At 37.8% G+C, this 21,404-nt stretch overlaps 1 pseudogene; it reads right to left on the bottom strand.

The window, feature by feature from the left end:
- Positions 1 to 19,193: 19,193 nt before the first annotated feature.
- On the bottom strand, positions 19,194 to 19,320 carry LOC118519318 (small nucleolar RNA U13; annotated as a pseudogene).
- Positions 19,321 to 21,404: the final 2,084 nt, after the last annotated feature.

Raw genomic sequence — 21,404 nt, 5'->3', positions numbered from 1 at the left:
TTAATATTTGGCCAGACTCAAGAGGGTCTCTATGTACATTTCTGGAGTAGCTCCTGGGTACTGCTCCTTTATCTTTGTTACTTTGCCCACAAATTTCAGATAACTACATATCTGGTTTCTATTTTGTTAAATCAGGGAGACTGCTGTGCTCTATTTAGGTAACCCCTCCTTACACCACAGTTCAGAAATTGACTCTAGATAGAAAGTCAGGGAATATGAGGCTCACCTCATTTTTTTCACTTTTCCCAGGGATCATGGTACTATATTACCTGTTATGTAAAATCTAAGAACAGTTATTTTATGTATTTTATCCAGTTTTATAGTTGTTGTAGTGGAGGGCTGGTTGAATATCAATTTCTGTCATGGTTAGAACCATAAATCTTTGACTCTTGTCTGATTTTTTTTTTTTAAAGATTTTATTTATTTATTTGAGAGAGAGAGAATGAGAGACAGAGAGCATGAGAGGGAGGAGGGTCAGAGGGAGAAGCAGACTCCCTGCTGAGCAGGGAGCCTGATGCGGGACTCGATCCCAGGACTCCAGGATCATGACCTGAGCCGAAGGCAGTCGCTTAACCAACTGAGCCACCCAGGCGCCCGACTCTTGTCTGATTTTATATTTTTAATTTTGGGAGGTGATGGAAATGTTCTAAGTTATGATTTTAGTGGTGGTTACATGACCATATCCTTGTCAGACCACATTGACACTTTAGTACACAATAGTGTACTGAAAGCTGGTAAACTTTATTGTATATAAATTATACCTCAATAAAGCTCATAAAAAGGCAAAATAAAGACTTTTGAGACCAAGTGATAATACTATTAGATTTTTTCAGGCACACAAATAAGTATAGAGAATAGTATAGGAAATGCCCTTACAGTTATCACTCAGATTACGAAATAAGATAATACAACCAAACACAACCAGAAGCTCCCTGTGGATCCCTCTCTCTCTTGCAGAGTTAACCACTATACTGAACTTCGTGTTTATTATCATCGTGCTGGTTTATGTCATCTTACTACATGTATTTGTAACATCTTACTTAATATGTATGTATTTTGACAAATATGATATTGTTTCCCCTGCTTTTTAAACTTGACATAAATGTTTCATCCATCCAGCTGATTTTAAATGCTGTGATAATAAATAGGCAAACCCACAAGCATAATTATACTTTTATAACTTCTAGCATTAGGTCTGACGTTTATACTTGGGCCTGACATGCACAAAGCTTACCAGACTATACATTTTGAAACAACTACCATTCTCTCAGGAGAGAAAGCCACGGGACTCACAATCATTTATTCCTCTGCCCAGGGGGAAGAAAAACTAGTGAACACTCATGCTTGGCAAGTGACACGAAAGGCAATTTGCAAAGGCTGGCCATGTTCCAACAGCTGTAGTAAAGACTCATGTGCGCAGGGGTGACGAGGTTTTGGCTGCTTCTATTGCCCTGAGTCAGCAGGCCTGCTGGTGCCTGGTGTCAGCAGTTTCCGGTCAGAGAGTGACCTGCTGGACACCCTCCTGCTTTCTGCTGGATGGCAGTGAGTGTCTCAGAAAAATTGATTCCAGCCCCCAGATCCAGGCTGGACCATTAACTCCGTAAATATTATGAATCCCTTAATAAGTGTCAGAAATATCTGTAATTCCCTCCCAATGTGACTCCTTTTTATGAGGTCCAGCCCCCATGCGCTGCCCATTCTCCAAGGCATAGGCTCCCGTGGCATCTCCTTCCTCACAGCAGGCCTAATTCCCCTAATTCACAAGGATGGCTATTGCTTTCAGCTTGCATCTGTGCCTTTTTTTTTTTTAATCATTTTCTACATGTGCTGTATTTCTTCCACCACCTGTGTTGTTTCCTCTGTTGCAACCAGGGACCTGCATATGCCAGTTTCTCTTGGTATCCGACTGCTTGCCCCAGCCTCTTACCCTCAGTCTCAGTGCTTGGTGGAAGAAGATCTAATACAGTAACTGGTTGTTGAATAAATGAATGATTGACTGTAACAGATATTCATATTTTGTTTCAGTTTATCATACCAAATTTAAAACAGCAGAAACCCTTTGCTCACAAAAAGACTCTGTGTACAGCATGGCATTTGTATTCTCTTGTTTAATCCCTAATTCCATGCTTTTGGTTCATGCAACTCCTCAAGAACAAGCCAGTCACTGCAATCACCAGCGAGACCACAGCTCATAAACACAGCCAGATCCTCCAGAATAAGTTTTATTTTCTCGTAACCTTTGCTTATTCTAAGTAGAGTTTCATTTTCTTTTCCATTGTTCTCTTGAGCTATAGCAAGCCCCTCCTTTGTCCATTTCTTGATTTCCCAACAGGTCAGTTTTGATCACTAGCAGGGTGGTTAAATTTCCTGAAATGCCACACAGCTGAGCCAAAAGTTCTCAACAGAAACAAGAGGGACATCAAAGACAAGAGCCTGCTTTCAAAGTTCCCAGACCTCATGAAATTTGGAAGCATTAAACAACCTCTTTGTCAGTTAAGGAAAAATTTAATCAGGGAAAGTGATGAAAAGCATGTCTACCTTAGCGCCCAGGCACACATTACCTGTATGCACATACTTTTGCATACTTACTGTTCTTTTTACTTCAAGCCAAGCCTAATACATTTCTATATCATTCGGTGAAATCAGTTTCTTCAGTTGGAATGTGGGGAATTCCCATTAATAGGTAAATAAGGGAAGAACAGAATTAATTTGTTTATAATTTATTTTATGAAAGGTATTTTTGTCAAAATAACTTAAAAATCATATTTAATAAATAAAAATGCAGGAGACTCTATCCCTTTCTTCCTCTCTCAGTTCTTTTTCTCAGAGACAACCAGCAACCCCCATTTTACCTTTCTGTCCTAGTATTTCTTCTAGTATCTCCCTCTATTTCTAAATATTATGTTTATATTGTTATTTCTTACTGTTTCAATTTTAGACATTATCCATTTCTTGTTATGGAAGTTGAGATCTTAGCACCCTTTACTTATATATCTATACTTTTCTTCCTCCCCGTCCTCTCAATATAGGTGTATCACAATTCTCAGTGTATTAATATGCAGTGTTTACCTCATTATGACTGTGTCAGTATTGTTCACTTCTGAGTCAAGTACTGTAATATATTCTGAATGGCTTTTTTATTGTCCTATTTTTTTCCAGCTTTACAGAGGTTTAATTGACAAATAAAAATTATATGTATTTAAGATGTACAATGTGATGTTTTGGTATATGTATTCATTGTGAAATGATTGCCACAGTCAAGCTAATTTAACATATTCATCACCTCATATAGTTACCTTTTTTGTGTGTGAGGAGAACAATTGAGATGTACCCTCTTAGCCAAGTTCAAGTATATAGCACATTAGTATTAACTATAGCCATCATGCTGTACGTTAGGTCTCCAGAACTTATTCATCTTGTGAGTGAATGTCTGTTCCCTTTGACCAGCATCTCCCCTTTTCCCCATCCTCAGCCCCCAGTAGCCACCGTTCTACTCTGTGTTATCACATTACTATGAGTTTAACATTTAACATTTTAAGATTCCACAAAGGAGTGATACCATGCAGTATATGTCTTTTTGTGTCTAGCTTATTTCATTTAGCATAATGTCCTTCAGGTTCATCCATGTTGTCACAAATGGCATAATATCCTTCTTTCTCATGGCTGAATAATGTTGCATTAAATATGTATATGCCACCTTTTTAAATCATGTATGTGTTGATGGACACTTAGATTATTTCTATATCTTGGCTACTATGAATAATGCTTCAGTGAACATGGAAGTGCAAATATCTCTTTCAGGTAGTGATTTCATGTCCTTTGGATATATACCGTATAGTAGCATTGCTGGATCAGATGGTAGTTCTATTTTTAATTTTTTGAGAAACCTGCATACTGTTTTCCATAGTGACTGCACCAATTTACATTTCTAATAGCAGTGCACAAGTGTTCCCTTTTCTCAACATCCTCACCAAAACTTGTTATTGCTTGACTTTTTGATTATATCTGTCTTGACAGAAGTGATAATGATATCTCATTGTGGTTTTGATTTGCATTCCACCGATGATTAGTGCTGTTGCGTGTGGTTACATATGTATGTTGACCATCTGTATATCATCTTTGGAAAAATGCCTTTTCACATCTTTTGTCCATTTTTAATCGGGTTGTTTGTTTTTTTGCTATTTGAGTTGTATGAATTACTTATATATTTTGGTTATTAACCCCTTATTGGATATATAGTTTGCAAATATTTTCTTCTATTCTGTAGGTTACCTTTTTGTTTTGTTGATTGTTTCCTTTGCTGTGGAGAAACTTGTTAGTTTAATGTAGTCCCACTTGTTGATTTTTGTTTTTGTTGCTTGTGCTTTTGGTGTCAAATACAAAAAATAATTGCCAAAACCAGTGCCATAAAGCTTTTCCCCGTTTGTTTTTTTCTAGGAGTGTTTTGGTTTCAGGTCTTATGTTTAACCTTTAATTCATTTTAAGTTGATTTTGGTGTATGGTGTGAGGTAAGGGTCCAATTTCATTTTTGTGCATGTGGATATCGAGTTTTCCCAGCACCATTTTTTGAAGAGCCTATTCTTTCTCCATTGTGTATTCTTGGCATTATTGTTAGTTCACTTGGTAATGTGTATTCTTGGCACTAAGATTAGTTGGCTGTATATGTGTGGATTTATTTCCGGGCTCTCTTTTCTGTTGCATTGGCACATACTTCTGGTTTTATACCAGTACCATACTGTTTTGATTACTGTAGTTTTGTAATATAATTTGAAATCAGGAAGAAGTAAGATGCTTCCAGCTTTGTTCTTGCTCAAGATTGTTTTAGCTCTTTGGGGTCTTTTGTGGTTCCATATGAAGCTTAGATTTTTTCTATTTCAGTGGAAAATGCCATTGGAATCTTGGTGTAGGGATTGCTTGAAGTCTGTAGACCACTTGGTAGTAGTTTGGGTAGTATGGACATTTTAACAATATTAATTTTTCTGATCCCTGAACACATGATATCTTTCCATTTGTATCTTTTTTCACTTTCTTTTATCAGTGTATTATAGTTTTCGGTATACAGATCATTCATATCCTTGGATAAATTTATTTATAAATATTTTATTGATTTTGATGCTATTATAAATGGGATTATTTTCTTTATTTTTTTTAACATAGTTTTTTCTTTTTTCTTTTTTTAAGATTTTATTTATTTCTTTGAGAGAGAGAGAGCATCCGTGTGGGGGGGGGGGCAAAGGGAGATAATCCTCAAGCAGACTCCCCACTGAGTGGGGAGTCTGATGTGGGGTCCAATCCCATGACCCATGAGATCATGACCTGAGCCAAAATCAAGAGTCAGACGTTTAACTGACCATCCAGGCATCCCAATCATGATTTCTTTTGCTAGGTTTTCAAATTGTGGCTTTAAAAATTTGAGATATAGTTGACATGTTGTGTGAATTTAAGATATGATGCATTGATTTGATACATTTATATATTGCAATGTGATTACCACCATAGCATTAGCTAATACCTCTGTCACGTAATTATCATTTCTTTTTTGTGGTGGGAAGAATTAAGATCTACTCTCTTAGAAACTTTGAACTTTATGATACAGTATTGTTATCTATAATCACTATGCTATGCATTAACTCTCCAGCATTTATTTATCTACTAGTTGCAAGTTGGTACCATTAAATAATATATCCCCAATTCCCCTACCCTGTAGCCCCTGGTATCCACTGGTCTACTGTCTGTTTTTATGAATTCAGCTCTTTTAGACTGATTCTACATATAAATGATACTATGCAGTATTAGTGTTTCTCTCTCTGACTTATCTCACTTGGCATAATGCCTTCAAGGTTCATCCATGTTGTTGCAAATGGCAAGATGTCCTTTCTCATGGTTGAATAACATTCCATTCTATATTTTTTACACCACATTTTCTTTATGCATTTATCTGTTGTCAGACACTTAGGCTGTTTCCATATCTTGATTGTTGTGAATAATGCTTCAATAAACATGGGAGTGCATATATCTCTTCAATATCCTGTTTCATTGCCTTTGGGTATATACCCAGGGTTGCTGGATCAGGTAGTAGTTCTATTTACAATTTTTTGAGGAAACTCAATATTGTTTTCCATAGTGGCTGCACCAATTTACATTCCCACCAGTAGTGAGTGCAGGTTCCCTTTTCTCCATATCTCACCAGCACTTATCTGTTATCTTCTTGATAATAGCCTTCTAACAGGTGTGAGATGACCTCTCATTGTGGTTTTGATTTGCATTTCCCTGGTGATAAGTTGAACATGGTTTCATATACCATTGGCCTTTTAGATGTCTTCCTTGGGAAAAATGTTTATTAATTCCCCTGCCTATTTTAAAATTAGATATTTTTTGTTGTTGTTAGCTATTGAGTTATAGGAGTTCTTTCTATATTTTGGATGTTAGCCCTTATCAGATACATGGTTTACAGATATTTTCTCTCATTCCACAGTGTGCCTTTTCATTTTCTTTTTTATTGTTTGCTTTGCTGTGTAGAAGCTTTTTACATAGTCCCATTTGTTGATTTTTGCTTTTGTTGCTTATTCTTTTGGTGTCATATCCAAAAAATCATTGCCCAGACCAGTGTCAAGGAGCTTCTTCCCCATGTTTTCTTCTAGGAATTTCATGCTATCAGGTCTTATATTTATCTATTTTGAGTTAATTTGTTTGAGTGGTATAAGAAAGGGGTCCAGTTTTTCCAAGTTTTCTGCATGTAGTTATTCTGTTCTACCAGCACCATTTGTTGAAGAGGTTATTCTTTCCCCATTGGGTGTTCTTGTCAAATATTAGTGAACTATATATGCTGGGCTTTATTTCTGAGCCGTTTTGTTATTGGTCTATTTGTCTATTTTTAGGCTGGTACCATACTGTTTTAATTACTGTAGCTTTGTAGTATAGTTTGAAATCAAGAAGTGTGATGCCCCCAGCTTTGTTCTTCTTCTTCTTCTTCTTCTTTTTTTAAAGATGTATTTATTTGAGAGAGAGAGAGAGAGCATGCACAAGCGGTGGGAGGGACAGATGGAGAGAATCTTCAAGCAGATACCAAGCTTGGAGCCTGACTGCAGGCTCGATCTCATGACCCATGAAATCATGACCTGAGCCGAAACCAGGAGTCAGACGCTTAACAACTGAGTCACCCAAGTGCCCCCACCCAAGTGCCCCTGTTCTTCTTTCTTATGATTGCTTTACTATTTGAGTTTTTTATGGTTCCATACAAATTTTAGGATTGTTTTTTATATTTCTGTGAAAAATGCCATTGTAATTTTGATAGGGATTGTGTTGAATCTATAGTTGGCTTCGGGCAGTATGATATTTTTCAGTATTAATTTTTCCAATTTATGAACATGGGATATTTTTTCATTTGTCTTCTTCAATTTCTTTCATCAAGGTCTTATAGTTTTTATAGTACAGATCTTTCAATTCCTTGGTTAAATTTATTCCCAAGTATTTTATTTTTTATGCTATTGTGAATGAGATAGTTTTCTTATTTCTTTTTCAGATAGTTTATTGTTACTGTATAGAAATATAACTGATATTTGTATGTTCATTTTATATCCTCCAACTTTACTGAATTCCTTGATTAGTTCCAGTAATTTTGGGTGAGTCTTTAGGATTTCTTTTTTTTTTTTTTTAAGATTTTATTTATTTATTTGAGAGAGAAAGAATGAGAGACAGAGAGCATGAGAGGGAAGAGGATCAGAGGGAGAAGCAGACTCCCTGCTGAGCAGGGAGCCTGATGTGGGACTCGATCCTGGGACTCCAGGATCATGACCTGAGCCAAAGGCAGTCGCTTAACCAACTGAGCCACCCAGGTGCCCCTGGATTTCTTTTTTTTTAAGTTTGTTTATTTATTTAAGTAATCACTATACCCAATGTGGGACTTGAACTCATGACCCCAAGATCAAGAGTCATATGTTCTTCTGACTGAGCCAGCTAGGCACCCCTAGGATTTCTATATATAAAATCATGTCATCTACAGATAACAACAATTTTGCTTCTTTGTTTCCTATTTATAAACCTTTTATTTCTTTTACTTGCCTACCTACTCTGGCTAGGACTAACAGTATGGTGTTGAGTAAGAGTGGTAATAGTGGGCATCTTTTGTTCCTGATCTTAGAGGGGAAGCTTTCAATTTTTCATTACTAAGTGTAATGTTAGCTGTAGATTTGTTATATATAGCCTTTATTATGCTGAGTTATGTTCCTTCTATACCCAGTTTGTTGAATTTGTTGAACTAATTTTGCTAAATTCCTAAGTTTTTATATATTGTGTTTCTATTTTGTTTGTTTCAAGATATTTTAAAATTTTCCTTGTGATTTCTTATTTGACCCATTGGTTTTTCAGGAGTGTGTTGTCTAATTTCTACATATTTTTAAAATTTCCACTTTTCCTCCTGTTACTGATTTTTAGTTTCATACCAGTTGTGGTTGGAAAGATACTCAATATGCTTTTCAGTCTTTTAAAATTTGTCAAGACTTGGGGCACTGGCTGGCTCAGTTGGTAGAGCATACAACTCTTGATCTCGGGTTGTAAGTTTGAGCCCCATGTTGGGTGTAGAGATTACTTAAGATCTATAAATGAGGGACGCCTGGGTGGCTCAGTCGGTTAAGCGTCTGCCTTCGGCTCAGGTCGTGATCCCAGGGTCCTGGGATTGAGTCCCACATGGGGCTCAGTGGGGAGCCTACTTCTCCCTCTGCTTGCTCTGCCTGCCGCCCCCCCTGCTTGTGCTCTCTCTCTCTGACAAATAAATAAACAAAATCTTAAAACAAAAATCTATAAATGAATGAATGAAAGAAAGAAAGAGAAAGAAAGAAAGAAAGAAAGAAAGAAAAAGAAAGAAAGAAAGAAAGAAAGAAAGAAAGAAAGAAAGAAAGAAAGAAAGAAAAGAAAGAAAGAAAGAAATTTTGTCAAGACTTGTTTTGTGTCCTAACATATGATCTCCACTGGAGAATGTTTCATGTGCACTTTGAAGACTATGTATTCTGGTGCTATTGCATGGAATATTCTGTTATGTTCATTTAGCCTAAAGTATGGTTCCAGTCCAATGTTTCTCTATTGCTTTTCTGTCTAGATGATCTCTCTGTTGTTGAACATGGGTTATTGAATTCCCCTAATATTATTGTATTGATGTCTATTTTTCCCTTTAATTCTATTAATATTTGCTTTATGTATTTAGGTCCTCTGATGTTGGGTGCATATATATGCAATTGTTATATTCTCTTGATCAATTGAATGAATGGCTTTCTTATCTCTTACAGATTTTGTTTTTTATCCTAGAGTTAAAAATCTTTTATCTTTTCATTTTCAAAGGTTTTCATGTGCATGTAACTAAACTTCCTCCAACTATTTGGGAAAATAACAAATCTGTTAAAGCCTCTCAGTATTTTTCTGAACGAAAAAAACACAATTTCATTTTCCCATAGAGACTTCCCTCCAGTGTAGACTTGGGCATCTCTAGGCTGGACACACAACTGACATACTGGGCTTCCCTTGGCTGCTTTTCTGGCTGGGATGCTCAGTCTCTTGGATCGCATTCCTTCTGCTTTCCTAAGTTATGTCCCAATTTTGCCAAAGCACATCTTCTAGGAGATTCCTAAAAAATCATGTAGGGAAAAAATATATTTTTTAAGATTTTTATTTTTTTTAAGTAATCCTAACCCAACGCGGGGCTCAAACTCACAACCCCAAGATTACGAATTGCATCTTCCACCAACTGAGCCAACCAGGCACCAGGGAAAAAAATAATATATTTTTTTTTCAAAGAAGGAGAGTCTTTGCATGTTTGGAAATATTTTTATTCAATCCTCATACTTAAGTTTGAGTGAGTAGAGAATTTTAGGTTGAAAATAATTTTTCCTCAGAATTTTAAAGGCATTTCTCCACTATTTCCTAGCATCCAGTGTTGCTCTTGAAAACTACCATGCTATTCTGATTCTGTTATCTGGTTCTTTGGGATTTTTAAAAAATTATTTTTAAGTAACCTCTGTGCCCACTGTGGGGCTCAAACTCAAGACCCCAAGATCAAGAGTTCCATGCTCTACAGACTGAGCCAGCCAGGCGCCCCTATTATCTAGTTCTTCGAATGAGACCTCTGTTTTCTCTATTTCTGTCTCTATCATCTGCCCCTCTGCTTCTCTCCTTCCATCTCCTTCTGTCCCACTCCATGCTTTTATGATTTTCTTTAGTATTCTTTAACTTCCGTGACATGGATTTATGGGCTGGGTACTCAGTGGGCATTTTCAATATAATTATCACTTCAGTTCTGGGAAATTTATTTGTATTCTACCTTAAATAATTTTCTTCCCTCCATATTCTCTGGTCTCTCTTTTGGCAAATTCTATTATTCCCCATCTCCTGGAATACTCTTAATTTCTTCATTTCACTCAGACTTTCCACCTCTTTGGTTTTTGTATTATACTTTCAGGGAGTTTTCTTCATCTTTATCTTTCAACCTTTTGTTGAACTTCTATTCCACCCGTCGTGTTTTTAATTTTGAAGAGTTCTATCTTGTTGTCTAATTGTTCTTGGTTTTAGGTGTAATACTCTTATTCATAGCTGTAATATTTTATCTTACTACTCAGATGTTAATGATAATTTTTAAGTATTTTCTTCTGTTCCCTGTGTGATTTGTCTTTTATCCCCCATTTTAGTTTAGCTTTTTAATTGAGGTATAACTTAATGAGATGTATACAGAACTTGGTTATGCAACTTGATGAATTCTGCATCTGATTACACTCCTGTAATCACACCCAGATCAAGATATAGAATATTCTAGTGACACAAAAGTCTCCCTCATGACCCCTTCCAGGCAATATAACACCCCAAGGAATAATCACTCTTTTGATTTCTATCAACAATAGTTTGTTTTGCTGGTTTTCAACTTCATATCAGTGGAGTCATATGGTATGTACTCTTCTGTGTCTGGTTTATTTCTTTCAACAATATTAAGCCTGTTTGATTTATCCATGTAATCAATGTAGCAGTTGTTAATTATTTTTTATTGCTTTATAGTATTCCATTGTATAAATATACCACAGTTTTACTTCCCTGTTGAAAGACCTTTGAGTCATTGCCATTTGGAGTCTATTATGAATAAATCTAAGAATATTCCTTTATATGTTTATTACAGATATAAGCACTCAGTTCTCAGGGACATATATTCAGTAGTGAAATTTCTAGGTCATAAGGTTTATAAATATTTAGCTTTAAAATATATTGTCAAATCGGGCGCCTGGGTGGCTCAGTCGTTAAGCGTCTGCCTTCGGCTCAGGTCATGATCCCAGGGTCCTGGGATCGAGCCCCACATCGGACTCCCTGCTCCACGGGAAGCCTGCTTCTCCCTCTCCCACTCCCCCTGCTTGTGTTCCCTCTCTCGCTGTGTCTCTCTCTGTCAAATAAATAAATAAAAATTAAAAAAATATATATATATATATTGTCAAATCGTTTTTTAAAGTGGCTGTACCAGTGGAAACTTCCGCCTGAAATGTATGAAAGTTCCTGTTGTTCACATCCTTATCAACACTTGTTATTGTCAATTTTCAAATTTTAGTCATTCTAGTGGGGATATAGCAATATATCATTGCAGCTTTAATATGAATTTCCCTGCTAAGCTTATTAGCTATTTGCATATCCTTTTTTAAAAAGTATTTTATTTTTAAGTTATGTCTACACCGAATGTGGGGCTCAAACTCACAACCCTGAGATCAAGTGTCACACGCTCCACTGACTGAGCCAGCCAGGCATTCCTGCATATCCTTTTTTTAATAAAACTTTTAAAAGATTTATTTATTTACTTGAGAGAGCGAGCGAGCGAGCGTGCACAAGCAGGAGGGGTAGAGGGAGATGGAGAGAATCCCAGGCAGACTCTGCACTGAGTGTGGAGCCATATCAGGGGCCCTGACACGTGGAGCCACAACCCTGAGATCATGACCTGAGCCGAAACCAAGAGTTGGATGCCTGACTGCACCACCCAGGTACCCCTGTATCCTTTTTTTTAACATGAAATTTCTGTTCAAGATTTTGTCCATTTTTTAGAAAATTGGGTTGTATGTTATCTGAGTAACAAATTACCTCAAGACATACTGGCTTAAAACCCCAGTAAACATTTATTATCTTGGTTTCTGTGGGTCAGGAATTCTGGAATGGCTTAGATGGGTGCTTCTGGCTTCTGCAGTCAAGAGGCTAACTAGGGCTGCCGTATTCTACAAGTTGAGTAGGTTTGGAGGATCCACTTCCAAGATGGCTTACTCACATGGCTAGGAAGTTGGTGCTGGCTGTTGGCTGGAGGCCACAGTTCCTTGCCACAGGGACTCTCCATAGGGTGGCTCGACACTTCTCACAACACTGTTACTGGCCTTGCCCAGAGCAAGTGACCCAGGTGAGAGTAAGGCAGACACTTCCATGTCTTTTCTGACCTGGCTTTTGAAGTTACATTTTGACATGTGTGTGGCATTCTTGGTTGCCTAAGTCTGTCTAGTTCAGTATATGAGAGGACTAACTAAATGAGGGTGTGAATATCGGGAAGCAAAGACCAATGGGGATTGTTTGGGGAGCTGGCTTCCACAGGTTGTCTGTCCTTTTCTACATATTCTGATTAGAAGTTCTCTGTTAGATGTGGCAACACTGTCAGAGTGACTTGCCTTTTCACTCTCTTAATACTGCCTTTTGGTGACTAGAATTTAACGGCTTTATTAAGATAAAATTTATCCATTTAAAGTATAATTCAACACCTTTAGTGTATTCACAAAGTTATGCAACTATCACCACAATCAGTTTTTGAGTATTTTCATCATCCTTAAAGGAAACCCCATACCTACTACCAGTCACTCCCCATTCCTTCTGCAAACTTCCAGCCCTAGAAAACTGGTAATCTACTTTTTCTGTTTATAAAATTGCCTGTCCTGAACATTTTATATAAATTAAATTATACAACATATGTTCTTTTTTGACTGGCTTATTTCATTTAGCACAGTGTATAGAAGAATTATCCATGTTGTAGCATGTGACAGTATTCCATTCCTTTTTACTGCCAAATAATATTCTGTTATATGGACATACCACATTTATCCATTCAAGAGTTGAAGGGTCATTTGGGCTGTTTCTACTTTTTGGCTATTTTGAATAGTGCTACTATGAACATTCATGGGTAAGTTTTTGTATGAACATATATTTTCAGTTGGGTAAATAACTAGGGGTGGAAATGTTGGGTTGTGTGTAACTCTGTCTTTAACTTTTTCTTTTAAGACCTTATTTTTTTTTAATTTTAAAAAGACTATTTATTTGAGAGAGAGAGAGAGACAGAGAGTGAGAGCACAAGTCGGGGGGTAGGGGCAGAGGGAGAGGGAGACGCAGACTCCCCGCTGAGCAGGGAGCCTGATGCTGGGCTTGATCCCAGGACACTGAGTTCATGAACTGAACTGAAATCAAGAGTCAGACGCTCAACTGACTGAGCCACCCAGGTGCCCTGCCCCTATTTCAAGATTTTTTTTTTTTTTTTAAATATTTATTTATTTGACAGAGAGAGAGACAGCACAAGCAGGGAGAGCAGCAGAGGGAGAGGGAGAAGCAGGCTCCCTCCTGAGCAGGGAACCCGATGCAGGGCTTGATCCTAGGACCTGAGATCATGACCTGAGCTGAAGGCAGACGCTTAACCGATTCAGCCACCCAGGCACCCCAAGACCTTATTTTTTTAGAGCAGTTTTAGGTTCACAGCAAAACTGAGAGGAAGGTACAGATTTCCTATATACCCAATGTCCCCACACATGCACAGCCTCTCCCATTATCAACATCCCCTACCAGAGTGGTGTATTTTGTTACAATTGATAAACCTACATTGAAACATCATAATCACCGAAAGACGTCAGTTTACATTAGGATTCATTGTTCGTGTTGTACATTCTGTAGGTTTAGAAAAATGTATAAAGTCATGTATTCATTATTATGGTGTCATACAGCACACTTCCACTGCCGTAAAACTCCTCTGTACTCAGCCTATTCATCGCTCTCCCTGACCCTGAACCCCTAGCTATCACTGACATTTTTAGTGTCTGCACAGTTTTGCCTTTTCCAGAACGTCATATAGTTGTAATAATACAGTATGTAGCCTTTTCAAATTGGCTCCTTTCACTTAGTAATATTCATTTAAGTTTCTTTCATATCTTTTTAAGATTTTATTTATTTGAGGGAGAGTGAGAGAGAATGAGAGAGTGAGAGTGCAAGCACACACAGACGGAGAGAGAAAGGGAGAGCAGAAGAAAATAAATAATAAATAATATTTCTCTCTCCTGAGCAGAGCCCAATGTGGGGCTGGATCCCAGGATCTGAGATCATGACCTGAGCTGAAGGCAGTTGCCCAATCGACTGAGCCAGCCAGGCACCCCTAAATTTTCAATTTCTTTGGGTAAAAAGACCAAGGAGTGTGCTGGATCATATGGTAACAGTATGTTTAGTTTTCTAAGAAGCTGCCAAACTGTTTTCTGAAGTGGCTGAACCATTTTGCGTTCCCACCAGTAGTGAATCAGAGTTCCTGTTGCTTCACTTTTTCATCAGCATTTGATATTGTCAGTGTTCTGGATTTTGGACATTCTAATAGGTATCTCGTTTCAATTTGCATATCCTGGTGACATATGATGTAGAGCATCTTTTCATATGTTTTTTTTCATATGCCCATTTGCCTTCTGTATATCTTTTTGGTGAAGATGGCTGCTAAAGTCTTTGGCTCATGTTTTAAACAGGTCATTCATTTTTGTATTGCTGAGTAAGAGTTCATTTTTTGTGAATGTAAATGGTATTGTTTTTAATTTCAAATTCTACTTGTTAATTGCTGATATATAGGAAAACAATTGACTTTTATATATTAACCTTGTATCCTGCAATATTGCCATAATTGCTTATTCCAGTTTTTTAATTTTTACTTTTTTTGTAGATTCTTTCAGCTTTTCTACATAGACAATCATGTCCGCTGTGAATAAAGACAGTCTTATTTCTTCCTTCTCATTCGTTATATTATTTTTTAAAGATTTTATTTATTTGACAGAGAGAGAGAGAGACAGCGAGAGAGGGAACACAAGCAGGGGGAGTGGGAGAGGGAGAAGCAGGCTTCTCGCTGAGCAGGGAGCCCAGTGCGAGGCTCGATCCCAGGACTCTGGGATCATGACCTGAGCTGGAGGCAGACGCTTAATGACTGAGCCACCCAGGCTCCCCTCAATATGTATTTTTTTTTAAAAGATTTTATTTATTTATTTGAGAGAGAGAGTGAGCACAAGAGGGGGGAGCGGGAGAGGGAGAAGCAGACTCCCCGCCGAGCAGGTAGCCCGATGTGGTACTTGATCCCGGGACTCCAGGATCATGACCTGAGCCGAAGGCAGTCGCTTAACCAACTGAGCCACCCAGGCGCCCTCAATATGTATTTTTTAAACTCCTTTTCTTGTGTTATTGCCTAGGATATCCTAGGACTTCAAGGATGATGTTGAAAAGAGTGATGTCTTGTTCTTGATCTTTGTGGTAAAGCTTCTAGTTTCTCACCATTAAGTGTGATGTCAGCTGTAGCTTTTTTGTAGATTATCAAGCAGGGAAAATTCCCTTCCATTCTTAGTTTACTGAGAGGTTTTTTTTTTTTTTTAAATTTTTAAGTAAACCCCATACCACATATGGGTCTCGAACTCACAACCCCAAGATCAAGAGTGACATGCTCCACTGACTAAGCCAGCCAAGCACCCCAGTTTATTGAGAGTCTTTATCATGAATGGGTGCTGGATTTTTTCAACGCTTTTTCTGCATCTATTCATATGTGATTTTTCTTCTTTACTGTGTAGATGTGATGGATTACATTATTTGGTGTTTGAATGTTGAACCAGTCTTGCAACTGGGATAAATCCCACTTGGTTATGCTGTAAAATTCTTTATATACATTGTTGGATTTGATATGCTAGTATTTTTATATGTATGTCCATAAGGTATTGATCTGTAGTTTTCTTGTAATGTTTTTGTCTGGTTTTGGTTTTAGGGTAATGCTGTCCTCCTAGAATAAGTTAGAGAGTATTCCTTTTGCTTCTATCTTTTAAGAGAATTGGCATAATTTCTTCTTTTAAGTGTTTCGTAGAATTTACCAGGCAATCCATGTAGGTTTGGTGCAGTTTTGGAAGGTTATTCATTATTGATTCAATTTCTTTAATAAATATAGTGTTACTCAGATTGTTTCTTCTTGTGGGAGTTTTGGCAGATTGTGTCTTACAAGAAATTGGTCCACTTCAACTAGGTTATCAAATTTGTGGACATAGAGTTGTTCATAGTATTTCTTTATTATTATTTAAATGTCCATGGGATCTGAGGCAATGACCCTTTCTTCATTTCCAATATTAGTAATTTGTGTCCTCTCTCTTTTTTTCTTAGCCTTACTAGAGGTTTATCAATCTTATCAATCTTTTCAAAGAACCAGCTTTGTTTTCATCAATTTTCTTTTGAATCCTTATCTTCAATTTCATTGGTTTTTGCTAAATTTTTATTATTATTTTTATTATTTATTTTCTTCTGTTTCCTTTGCATTTAATTTGCTTTTCTTTTCCTAATTTCCTAAAGTGGAAGCTTAGATGATTGATTTTAGACCTTTCTTCTTTTCTAATATATATATGGTCAATGCTACAAATTTCCCTTTAAGCACTGCTTTCACTGCATCACCCAAACTGGATAAGTTGTGTTTTCTTTTTCATTTAGTTAAAAATATTTTTAAATTTCTATTGAAATTTCTTCTTTGACATGTGTTATTTAGAAGTGTGTTGTCTAACCTCCCATTATTTGGGGATTTTCCAGCTGTCTTTCTGTTACTGATTTCTAGTTTAATTCTGTTTTAGTCTAAGCAGGCATTGTATGATTTCTATTTTTTAAAATTTGTTTTGATTTATTTTATGGCCCAGATGTGGTCCATCTAGGTGAATATTCCATGTGAGTTTGAGAAGAATATGTGTTCTGCTGTTATGGGATGAATTAGTCTACAGATGTCTATTATATCCAGTTTATTGCCATTATTGTTGAGGTCAACTATAACCTTACTGATTTTCTGCTTGCTTGGTCTGTCCATTTCTGATAGAGGGGAGTTGAAGTCTCCATCTCTACTGTTGGAGACATCTATTTCTCCTTGCAGTTCTATCAGTTTTTGCTTCACATATTTTGATGCTTTGTTGTTAAGCATGTACACTGAGGATTGTTTTATCTTATTGAAGAATTGGCCCCTTAATGATTATGATTTTTATGATTTTTATTTATTTTTTTTATGCCTCTTTTTATCCCTGGTAACCTTCCTTACTCTTAAGTCAGCTGTCTGAAATTAATATAACCACTCTTGCTTTCTTTTGATTAGTATTAGCATGGTATATTTTTCTTCATCTACTTACTATTAATGTGTATTTGTCTTTGTATTTTTAAAAATTGTATTTACTTTAGAGCGGGCAGAGAGTGTGTTGAGTGGGGGGAGCGGCAGAGGGAGAGGGGAAGAATCTCATGCAGACTCCATGCAAGGCTCAATCTCATGACACTGAGATCATGACCTGAGCCAAAATCAAGAGTTGGTTGCTTAACCAACTGAGCCACCCAGGTGCCCCCTCAATATTTTAAATATCTCACATTCCTTTCTTCTTGCTTTCATTGTTTCTGAGAATTGAGATGTAATTCTTATCGTTGCTGCTCTATAAGTAAGGTTTTTCCTCTAGCTTCTTTCAGGATTTTTTCCTCCATCTTTGATTAACTGTAATTGGATAATGATTGGCCTAGGTATAGTTTTGTTACTGTTGTTTCGGGTTTGTTTGGCATTTATCCTGTTTGGTGTAATCTGAGTTTTCTGGATTTGTAGTTTGGTGTCATAGTCTGTTCGGGTGGCTATAACAGAATACCATAAACCAGGTGGCTTATAAACTACAGAAGTGTATTTCTCACAGTTCTCTAGGCTGGGCAATCCAAGATCAAGACACTATCAGATGCAGTATCTGCTGAGGATCCACTACCTGATTCATAGGTAGTCGTTTTGTCTTTTTGCTGTGTGCTAACATAGTACAAATAGCCAGGGGAGCTCTCTGGGCTCTTTTGTAAGAGAAGCCATCCCATTCATGAGGGTCCCATCCTTATGACCAGATTGCCTCCCAAAGGCCCAACCTCCAAATAACATGACATTAGAGATTAGGTTTCAACATGGATCTGGGGGTGGGGGGGGGAACAGCCTCCAGCAGTCTGGTATGAACTTGGGGAAATCCTCAGTTATTGTTGTTTCAGAGGTATTTCTTCTGTTCCTTCCTTTCTTTTTTTTGGTATTACCATTCCGTTAAGTTATACCTTTTGTAGTTGTCTCATAGCTCTTGGATATGTTGTTCTATTGGGTGTTTTTTTTTTCTTTCTCTTTGCATTTCAGTTTTGGCAGTTTCTATTTGAGCATTCCTTAAGCTCAGAGATTCTTTCCTCAGCTAGGCCCTGTCTATGAATAAGCTCATTAAAGATACTCATTTCTGTTAGTGTTTTTGATCTCTAGCATTTCTCTTTCTTTCTTAGAAGTCCCAACTCTTTGTTTACATTGCCCATCTGTTCCTGTATGGGGTCTACTTTGTCCATTACAGCCCTTAGCATATTCATCACAGTTGTTTTAAATTCAGTCTGTTAATTCTAACATCCCTGCCATATCTGAGTCTAGTTCTAATGCTTACTATCTCTTTAAACGCTGGGTTTGGCCTTCAGTTTGGCCATTACAATGCCTTATAATTTTTTTCTTGATAGCCAGACATGAATGAAAAAGGAATTGCTGTATGCCTTTAGTAATGTGGCCAGGTGTGGAAGAAAGTGGTCTCTAGTCCTATGATTAGGTCTCAGTCTTTTAGTGCATCTGTGTCTCTGCGCTGTAAACTTCACAGTGCTTGAGTTCCCGTCCCCTGCTCCAGTCCTGCCCCCCCCTTCTTTCCTTCTCTTCCCAAGTGGCTGGCTTACTGTTGGAGCTCCTGCTGCATGTTACTAAAACTGAGGAAGCTCCTGCTTCTGGTATTCAAAAGAAGACAGTGAGTTGCAAGAGGAGGCTGGAGAGACCTGGTGGGTTAGGGGCTTGGCTAAATAATGAAGGTTCTGGCAGGCTACTAAGAGTTTGGATTTATGTCTAAATGCAACAGGAAGCCATCAAAAGATTTATTTTTTTCTTTTCACATCAGACAGGCAACGTGATGAGGTCGTGACAAGGTTTGAGGGAGGCACGTTTCAAAGCAAAGGAGTGATGTGATCTGATTTCCATTCATAGTTTAAGACATCCACTTTGTTAAGTGAAGAAAGGATTCAAAGGGATAGGAATTGAGACTAAAGATGGCTACAAATTAGGTGTCACAACTGACACCTGAGTATTATCAGTGAAAACTCTTGGTTGTAAAAAATAGAAAATGCCAGCTGATTTAAGCAGAAGAGGAGCCTGTTTTATTATTTTATTTTTTAAATAGAACCATTTGGTAGTTTGCAGACTCTGCAGGAAGGGGGGAGAACCAGGCTTGGAAGGAAGTTTAACAGCCAAAGTTACCCCAGTCAGTTCAGCGTGGTCATTGCCACCGCCAAACCACAGTTCGCCCCACTGCTGCTGACATACACAAGCGATCTGGCTACTGAAGCTAGAAGCACCTCCCACTCCCAGCTTCACCCCTTCCCTCCTCCCCACGTTTGAGGCGCTCCTGGCCACCCTCTCCACTTGAATAGATTTCTACTGTCCTGACTTCTTGGGGTTACTGGTTAGTGATGTCAAGTTTGGATGCATCTGATTGACCAAGCCTAAGTCACAGGCGTATGCACTACAAGCAGAAAAGGGTGGGTTTACCTAGGATTTTCTGCATCTTTGGTGTTAGGTAGTCTCCCAGCAAAACTCATTGGTATCCCAGACACATCTTGTCTCCTGAGAAGCTAAGAAAATGACACATCCAATACCAGCAATGGAAAACCTGGTATGGCACATTGAATTATTGAGCCTTCTCTATTTTATCTGTGCCCTTGGCATGTACCTCTGCAATCCCAACTAACTTCGTGTATTTCCTCATCCTGTGGCTTTTTCCTTGGCCACATGATTTGCTTTTACCTTGGAAAGTTGACAAGCAGAAGCCTGAAATGTACTTGTGCGATTGATCTTGTGTTTCCGCCCCATCATGAGAGGAACATGTGCTGGCTTGCCCCCTTTTCCAAGGAGGCTGAGAAGTGGAGCAGGCCCACACACCTGCAGTGTGAAGCCAACCTGTTTCTGCCACTGCAGTCTAGATTAACAAACACCAGCTGTTCTGCAGATGGGAGCCTGGCTGAGATCAGCAGCTAAATACTTAAGTGTATGCCTCTGAGTTTCTATGGTTTATTATGCAGCAATAGCTGACTGGATACAATTGAGATTATCTGAAGAACTCCACAAGGTTGAAAAGGTTGGCAAGTATAAGGTTTTAATTATGGAAACAAGAAATGTTTCAGAGAGTGCATCAGTCGAAGAGACTGGTCTACTGAATTCTGAGTGACCACTCAACCTCCATATGTATGGTTTTCAAAATTCTCTTACATTTATATGCTGGTCTTATGGCTTACAGAGCACTTTGTAAACATGATCATAAACCCAAGAGTATTACTGTCATCTGACCCAAGCCTAGCCAGGGCCTCTCTACTGGGATGTCATAGCACTCCAAATATATCTAACAGATCTTCTACATTATAACAAAATCACCTCTTATGTACCTGTCTTTCCCATCGGATGAAGACCTCATTCTATTACACATTGACTGGCACTCCAGAGTTGAGCTTTTGTTATCAGCTCACTCTTCTGCCCAACACCACCAATGATTCTTCATGCCATCGTAAAACCCGAATTTTCCTTAGTGTCTACAAAAATCACAAATTGATATGGCTCTTTACTTACCCACTTCATCTTTTTTACTCACATTGGCCTCCCTGGTGTGCCTTAGATTTGAACAAACCAAGGAATTTAAGTCCATCAGTATTTTCCCCAGATTTACATATGGCTTTCACCTCTTTTCTCTCAAATGTCATACTAATGTCTTCCCTGACCAAGTTATTTATGAAAGTTGAATATGTAATGTTAAACTAATATAAGGTTAAAACAGATGGCATGTGTTCACCGCTTAGAGCTCAATACTCAGATTCTAACAATGGTTTTCCTATTAAATGCCAAAATTTATGGTGTAATTCCATCATCACATCAGAGTGGGGAGTATCAGAGTAATGAATGAAATGGATAATGGAAGATAGTCATGCTCTATTCCCAGTGTTACTTGTCCTTGGATGCACTGAATTAAATTTTAAGAGGCACAAAAAGGCAGGACTCTTCATACCAGGTAACCCATTTTTCTAAAACTTCAGTGGTGCTTTTACCTATCGAAATTGAA

This window comes from Halichoerus grypus, chromosome 1 (genome assembly GCF_964656455.1).
Source record: "Halichoerus grypus chromosome 1, mHalGry1.hap1.1, whole genome shotgun sequence".
Classification (NCBI taxonomy): Eukaryota; Metazoa; Chordata; class Mammalia; order Carnivora; family Phocidae; genus Halichoerus; species Halichoerus grypus.
Note: the sequence above shows the minus strand (reverse complement) of the source record. Positions and strands in the feature narration are given on the sequence as shown.